Here is a 7583-nt window from a genome sequence, read left to right as displayed (position 1 = left end):
CACACAAAACCTCACCAGAACAAACCTGTATTCTGATTTAGTTCACTGTAGATTAATGTCACCTGGATTATACAACATGCACTCTTTAGAGGCTTTATTCGTTCAGCATTCTATCTGTGAAGGTCTCCCCTGGTGTTTGCTAGTTCTATCCCTGTATGGCAGGGGTCAGCAAATGCTTTCTTAAAGAGCCATATCATAAGTATTTTCACACTCAGAACCATATGAGACTCTGACCACTCAGCTCCAGCATCGCAGCACAAAATCAGCCACAGACAACACACAAACAAGTGAATATTGCTATGTTCTAATAAAAATTTATTTATAAACACTAAAATATGAATTCATATAATATTCACGTGATCGAAAATATTCTTTTTTCACAAAATATTTACATTAATAATGTAAAAACCTTTTTTTAATTTGCAGGCTAGAAGAAATAGGCCATAGGCCAAACCTGACCCACAGGATGGAGTTCTCAGCCTCATGCTGCACACTCCTCTGTTGTAGGAATAGACCATGATTCATGTATGCATTCTGCTCTCCACGGATATTTTCTTTCAATCTTTGATTCAGAAAAACAAAGATTTCAATTAAAGCTGAAACATAAAAAAACAGTGGCAGTGATAATCTTACATCTAAAAGAAAATGAAAGCCATTAATTTTGAAGGAAAATTGAATATTTAAGAAAAAAACCTTTTTAAGTCAGCATTTAGTATCTTTAAATATACATATAAATTCCCTTTGGGAAATCCATAAAATTGCCTATCATTTTATTTCCCCATAATAAAATCTGCATTATCTCAAGCACAAGTATTCCACCCAAAAGTAGAAGAGGGAACGCTCTAGTTCATTTTTGTTTTAATGTTATGAATTGCAAAACATTGTTCCCTTTCAGATAGCCATTGCATCTACCTGGATTTTCAAACCTTTTGCTGGTGCAATGGGCTTGGATAGAGTGATTTGGGACCTTATTATCACCCTCTAGTTTTAATAGTGTCTATCTGGGAAAAATAGTTTGAATTTCAGGATTCAACCTACAAAGGAACATTCTAAAACACAGGCAATTTAAAAATCGGGGATTGCCCATAAGATAATTCCTTTAACATTCTTTTTTTTTTTTTTTTTTTTTTTTTTTCAGAAACTACATCCCGTTGAAATCCAATAACTGATAAGAAGGTAAGAAGAGAGATTGTGGAGAAGAAAAGAATGTCAGTATTCATTCATTTATTCATTCCTTTATATTCTCAACAACAAACGTGTTGACTGTTTTCTATGCAAACACAATCCTGGTGTTGTGAAGTATGCTGATCTTGACAAATGTTGCTCAAATGAAAGAAATAAAGCAAACACTTCTGAAACATTAGAAAATGATGTGAAGTAGTATATGATTGAATGACAGATAGGTCTTAGAGATGACCAGTTCTATAAGAATTCAGAGGCAGGAGACATCAGTACAGGATAGAATAGACAAACGAGCTTCAGGGAGAAGGCCAGGACTGAGCTTTGCTTCCGAGAGTGGACACAGGGGGATCAGTGTCTTGTGGGTGAAATGCTGTCCTGTGCAGAGGAAATAATGTGAACCAAAGAACAAGGACAACAGTGCAGAGCAAAGTAGATGTCCTTGTCCGAGGGAAACACCACAGTGGGACTTGGGGAGGGCAGGGGGAAGGCAGATTGCAGTCAGAATTTGGTAGATTTTGAAGACTGGAGAGTAAAGGATTGATAAAAGGAACATATTAGGAATGATTTATCCCAAAGCCATGCTAAAGATGAGTTGTTGAGAAAAACTGAAGGCAAATCAGTAGTCCAAAAGCCAGGAGAATAAATGCCAATGTGAAGTGAGAAGATTAGAAATGCACAGATGTGAGATACATGGCAGTGGAAAGGAGGAATCACTCCACTCTATGTTGCTAAAGGTGTGTGAGTTGGGAAATGTTGCTATCATTGTCAGACATAGGGAAATCTGGGGAGGGAGATACTTTTAGTGAAAAAGGAGTTTGGCTGCAACTGTGTTAAACTTAAGCATGAATCCACAGTGGTTCCATATTGGACAACAACTTTGATTTTCCAAAGGAAGTGTTATAGTCTAAGGCAAAGGGAGGCAAAATCTGGCCCTCAGGCAAATCCTGGTAGCAAAATGTTTTTACAAATAAAGTTTTATTAGAGTACAACTTGCCCATTCATTCACCTGCTGCCTCTGCTGCTTTTTCACTACAACAGCAGAAATGAGGAGTTGTGACTGATACCATGTGATCCACAGCCTAAAACATTACTATCTGGTCCTTTATAGAAAAAGATCGCAGACAACTGATTGAAGGTTACAGAGGGTTAAAATAGGCGAGAAGGGCTTGTGGCTTCTCAGGAGGATGTCCCCAGCCATATTCCACCAGGATGGGGGTTCCTGAGACAAAGATGAATCCACTGTCGGATGTGCATACATCACAGTGTGAAGGATTCAGTAGTCCTGTGATGATCCAAATTTCATAGCGTGGCAGAAATCCTAAGATGAAACAGTTCAATCCAGTACACGATGGGCATCTATGATCATGAAAGAAGAGAAAGGATCTGGCGTTGAGGAGAAGAACTAAATAACATGTGTTTTGCAGAGGGCAGTACTGATAAACCTACATGGAGAATCTCTATCTGCAGGGTTCTTAGAGAACGCATGACCAGAGCCGAGGGGTTGGGGGAACAGCCTCTCCTAAGGTGTTTTAGTATTCACCAAGGTTGTAACACTGGCTAAGAGAAGAATCAGAGGATAGCTTTGGTTGCTAGATAGGTGGTCCTAGGTTGGTCTTTTTGCTGCAGATAGGTGAGAAGGAAGTGCATGCCTGCCACTAGGCTTGCTGACAAGGGGGCTACAGGCTGATCAACAGAGGTAACATGTGCAGTGCTCAGCAGAACTCTGGGCAGCATCAACGAGTGTCCCTCAATCTGCTCATCAGAAAGTCCCTTTTCTCTGCCTCTGCATTCCCCTGAGTGCCACTCATCTCCCAGGTTAGACTGTTCTAGCATCATGACAATTAGCACTTAGAGACCACTTACCATGTGTGTGGACCTGCTCTGGGAATTTCACATGTAATTTATTCAGTCAGTCCTTCCAATAATGCTATGAAATGTTTGCTAATAGTGTCCCCTTTAGCAGATGAGCAAACAGGTACAGAGAGGTGAGGTGGTTTATCATGGCCACAGGCCTACGAAGAGAAGGGCCAAGTTTTGAAGGCCATGTCCACAACTTCCTGCACTTTTCATGCATACTGTTCAGTTTCTGTCTCTGCTGCTAGAACTCAAACTCCATGTGAGTAGAGACAGTGTCAGTCCTAGTTCTCGTCGATCCCGCAGCCCCTAGACCTTTGCCTGGTGCAAAGCAGGTGCTCAGTGTAAGGCATAAAGGTGTAGAGAGAGAATTGATGACACCTTAACACACCCAGGCAGGGGTAAAGGAAACAAAACGAAGTGTATGCACCCACACATCTACTGGCCAATGCCCGATGCACTAATATATAATGTGAATTGGAGATTATAATTTAGGGTGATGAATGCAGTAAATTACCTTGAGCTTTGCCCTGGTGGAATTTATGACTAGAATATGGTGACAGAAGAGTATACACTATGTAAAAGAAGCAGGTTTACCAACTGTCATGGATTGAACCGTGTTCCCCAAAAAGATATGCTGAAAACTTCAAACTCCCAGTCCCTGTGAATGTGAGCTTATTTGGAAATAGGATCTTTGCAGGTGTAATCAGGTTAAGATGAGGGCATTAGAGTGGCCCTGATCCAAAATGACGGGTGTCCTTGTGAACAGAAGAGAGAGAGAGAGAGAGAGAGAGAGAGAGAGAGTGAGGCACAGGGTGTGTCACGGGATGACAGAGGCAAGAGTGGAGTGATGCAGCTGCCAGGCCAGGAACGGCCACCCCCAGAAGCTGGAAGAGGCAGGAAGGATTCTAGTCGGAGTCTCCCAGGGGCCTGGCCTTGCTGACACCTTGATGTGGGGCTTCCGGAATCCAGAACCCAGTTTGTGGGGCTTTGTTCCAGCAGCCCTACACCAAGGGGAGGAGACGGAGCTGTGCTTAAAGGAAGCTCACAAGCTGGAAGGTGGGGCACGTTGGCCAGGATCTTGGCAAAGATCAAGTTCATGTAATATGGCAAAGAGCACATTACAAATCACTTTCTGGATGAAAGAAAGGAGAAGGTGTGATGATGTGGTCCTGGCTTAGCTGTAAAGTCTTATGCAGAGACAAGATGGAGGAATGATTGGAAACTTCAACTCTCTATGCCTCCCGGGTGGATGGAGCATATTAGGCCAGTTACTGGTTCGTCACGCTGATGGCTCACCTCCCAGCGGGTAGAGAAAACATTGAGGTTGACTGCTAGTTGATAAAAGGCAAGAAACAGGTACTTTGGGTGGCAGAGCCCAAAAAGCAAAGGCTGGGTGGCAGAGCCCAAAAAGCAAAGGCTTTCCAAATTCACACATGCAACCGGGACATCAGCAAGGCCACGGTAAAGGTGCCAAGGAAAGGCAGGCAGGTCCCATGAAATGAGACCGGACAGGTCCCTCTCCAAGAACGCTGTAAGACACGAGCGGCTGCCAGCCACTCCCTGGGCTCGGGTTGTGTGAGAGAGAAAGATGGGTCTCAGAAAACACTGTCACAGGCTAAAGTTCCAAAGTGCCACAGTTACAAAAGGATAAAGGACAATAAAAATGACCTTTTAGCCAAAGGAGAACCAGAAACGGAAAACAATGCAGGAACGAGTGCGGGCTCTGAAACTGGCAGTATCTGCGTTTGAATCTTGGCTTTATCCTTTACTTCCTGGTGAACTTGGGTTGCTTGGAACCTGGTACACCTTGCCTTGATTGTGGTTTTCATTTGCAAAAGGCTGATAATAAGTGAGCCTATCTCAGAGGATTGATGTGATTGAACTATGTTTAGTGTGGTCTGTAGCAAGAGCTCATTACATGTTTGTTCCTATGATTATTATTAATTAGAATAATTAAAAGTATGGTTTGACAGCATTTAAGAAAGGGAAACATAAGCTTACTACTAAGAAATAGTAAGCTACAAAGTAGTATAACTGTGGTAAATATACACACACATAGATACATACGGCCTTTAAAAAGAAATGCACCAAAATGATGGTTTTAAAATACTTGGCTGGTGGGTAAAAATAACATGGAACATGAGCAGAGGAGAACAACCGCATCTTTTGAGGAACAGTTGAAAATAAGTCTGCCTGACATTGAGAGAAGTAGACTTGGAAGAATTTTCGGGCTTATCCCGGTTTTGTAGGATTGCAGTGGCTACACCTAGAATCCGTGGGTCAAAGCTGTAGGGGCGAATTTCAGATCAGTGAGGTCAGAATCGTCTGATGTTTGTCTGAAGGAGGAAAAATTCATCAGGCAAGTTCGTGCTGTGCCCTGGGCCCTGCTCTAGATGAGCTACGTGCATTATCTCATTTAAGGCTTTCACCACTGTGGGGAAGATTCTTTCCAATAGGAGGAGTCCTGGGGAGCTGGAGGACCTCACAAACGAATCTTTTTTTTTTTTTTTTTTTTTCATTCTCCTTCCTAATTGTATTTCAAGTCTTTTCAAAACAAAGCCCTGGGAATACCCAGATTCAAGTATGCCCCCGGGGTTGGTCCCACTGTTGCAGGAGTCTTAGGGATCCTCATACACATGCTGGAGTTATTCATTCACCAATGTTTAACCTCAGGATAGAAGATCTGACAAAACAGGACTCGTTTCTCTATGGCATGTGATTTCAGAGGTGGCAGCAGCCAAAGTGGAAAACACTGGAATTTTTCCTGGAACTGGACTATGATGAGAGGTTCTTGCCATGAGCATAACCCACTGTCTTTTCCTTGACCCTTCCCTTCGTTTTTGAAGATAGAGAAGAAAATAATCTTCTCTGAAGATACCTGATAATTTCTAAACCCAAAAACCCACGCTCCCAATGCACTGTGCTTTCAGATATTCTGGATAAGCTGGTGGATGAGCTGATTGATGTGTTCACTTCAATAGCCAGGTGAGCCCATCTCCTTGAGGAAGCCCACTTTATTCTTGGTAGCATGACAGGCCACTGAGAGTTGGAAAGGACACAAGAACCATGAGATCTCCTGGAAATAATACTTCCCCAGGAAGGCAATTTCATGAATGAGGTCTTCCAAGCAAATGACACCAAACTTCCCCATGTGCTCTTCGGTCACTGTGTTATCTGTCAGAGGGATGGTCTTATTCTTGACCTCGGAATGTCCATGTTTCAAGATGAGTTCCCAGATGGACTTCAGATTTGGAAATCCCCAGGTCACATAAGGTTACACCATACGCAGCAATTTTAAGCTCTGTGGGGTGACTCTTCAAAGACACCACCAAAAATTTTCTTTAGGCGAAGTCTTGCAATGGTCTTTTGCACCAGTGAACTCACCCCATTAATCCCTTGGATGCATAAAACAAAGGCCAAGAAATGTTTACCGGGCAATTCCAAGGCATGAGGTTTCACTTCTAGTCGTCTGAGACTCACCTTGTCACATTGCTGCCACCAGGAATCATGGAGAAACAATTCCAGTCGCTTAAACCTGGGCCCTTTTCCTTTCCTATGCTCTTTCTTTGCCAAAAGTGCCTGCTTTGCCTGGGTGGCTTTGAGGGCTTGGTAAGCCTTCCTCTTTTTCAGGAGATTTTCTGGAACCAAAGGGATTTTTTTCCTTTCCTCTTGCTCCGCCATCTTTCTAGACTCGCAAAGGAATCTTATAAGGAGAATTCAAGCCCCAAATGGTTAACAAATTGCAATATTTATAATATATTTTTAAAAACCCATGGGTTTTGGCCTGCATGCCCCAGCCCAGGCAGGAACCAGGAGCAGTAACCAGGAGTGAGTCAGGACACTGGCTCTTGTTGGAGGCCAGCCCAAGAGAGCAGCCTCCCGGGGCCACGCCTGCATGTGGGAGCCCACTCCAGGGCCCATCCTGTGGTAGGACCATAATGCAAAGTACAGAAAAGTGCTCCCCATGAGAAACCCCATTTAAGAGCCTTCACATCTGTATTCTTAAGAGGAAAAGAGGGAAAAGAATATGGGTTCTGGAATTAAAAAAAAAAAAAAAGACTTCTGAAACATAAAAGAAATAAAAGACTCTCTTTAGAGGACATGTGGGTTGACATTGATATTTTATGCCCTTCTAGTCTTCTATTCCTTTTCTTTCTATTTTGCAACAATATGTCTTAACCCTTACATTCAAAAGATTCTGGAGCCGATGTGTTTTATTGTTTTTTGTTTGTTATTGTCCATAGAAGCTAAACGCAGGGGCTGTGGCTTTGGGGTTGCAGAAGGTGTGCTGGGAGGAACAGTCAGAGCGGTTCCTTCTCTAGTCTTCCTAATGACAAGGCTAGGAAACCATTTCTCAAGCATTTCTGTTAACACAGGACAGCTTGAAAGCACTGTCATTACCTGGGCCCATTTCTCTCTCATTTTTGTAATAATTTCCATTAGTCACTGAGGCTGCCCAGCTTCTGGTTGGTGCATGGGTTTCCTCACTGCCATCATGTTTTTGCACCATGACCTTGATCCTCCTCCCCCTTTTGTACCAAGAA

General features: G+C 42.8%; 1 pseudogene; it reads right to left on the bottom strand.

Moving 5' to 3' along the window:
- Positions 1-5965: 5965 nt before the first annotated feature.
- LOC123649058 lies at positions 5966-6723 on the bottom strand (annotated as a pseudogene).
- Positions 6724-7583: the final 860 nt, after the last annotated feature.

The sequence above is a fragment of the Lemur catta genome, chromosome 13, assembly GCF_020740605.2.
Source record: "Lemur catta isolate mLemCat1 chromosome 13, mLemCat1.pri, whole genome shotgun sequence".
Taxonomy (NCBI): domain Eukaryota; kingdom Metazoa; phylum Chordata; class Mammalia; order Primates; family Lemuridae; genus Lemur; species Lemur catta.
Note: the sequence above shows the minus strand (reverse complement) of the source record. Positions and strands in the feature narration are given on the sequence as shown.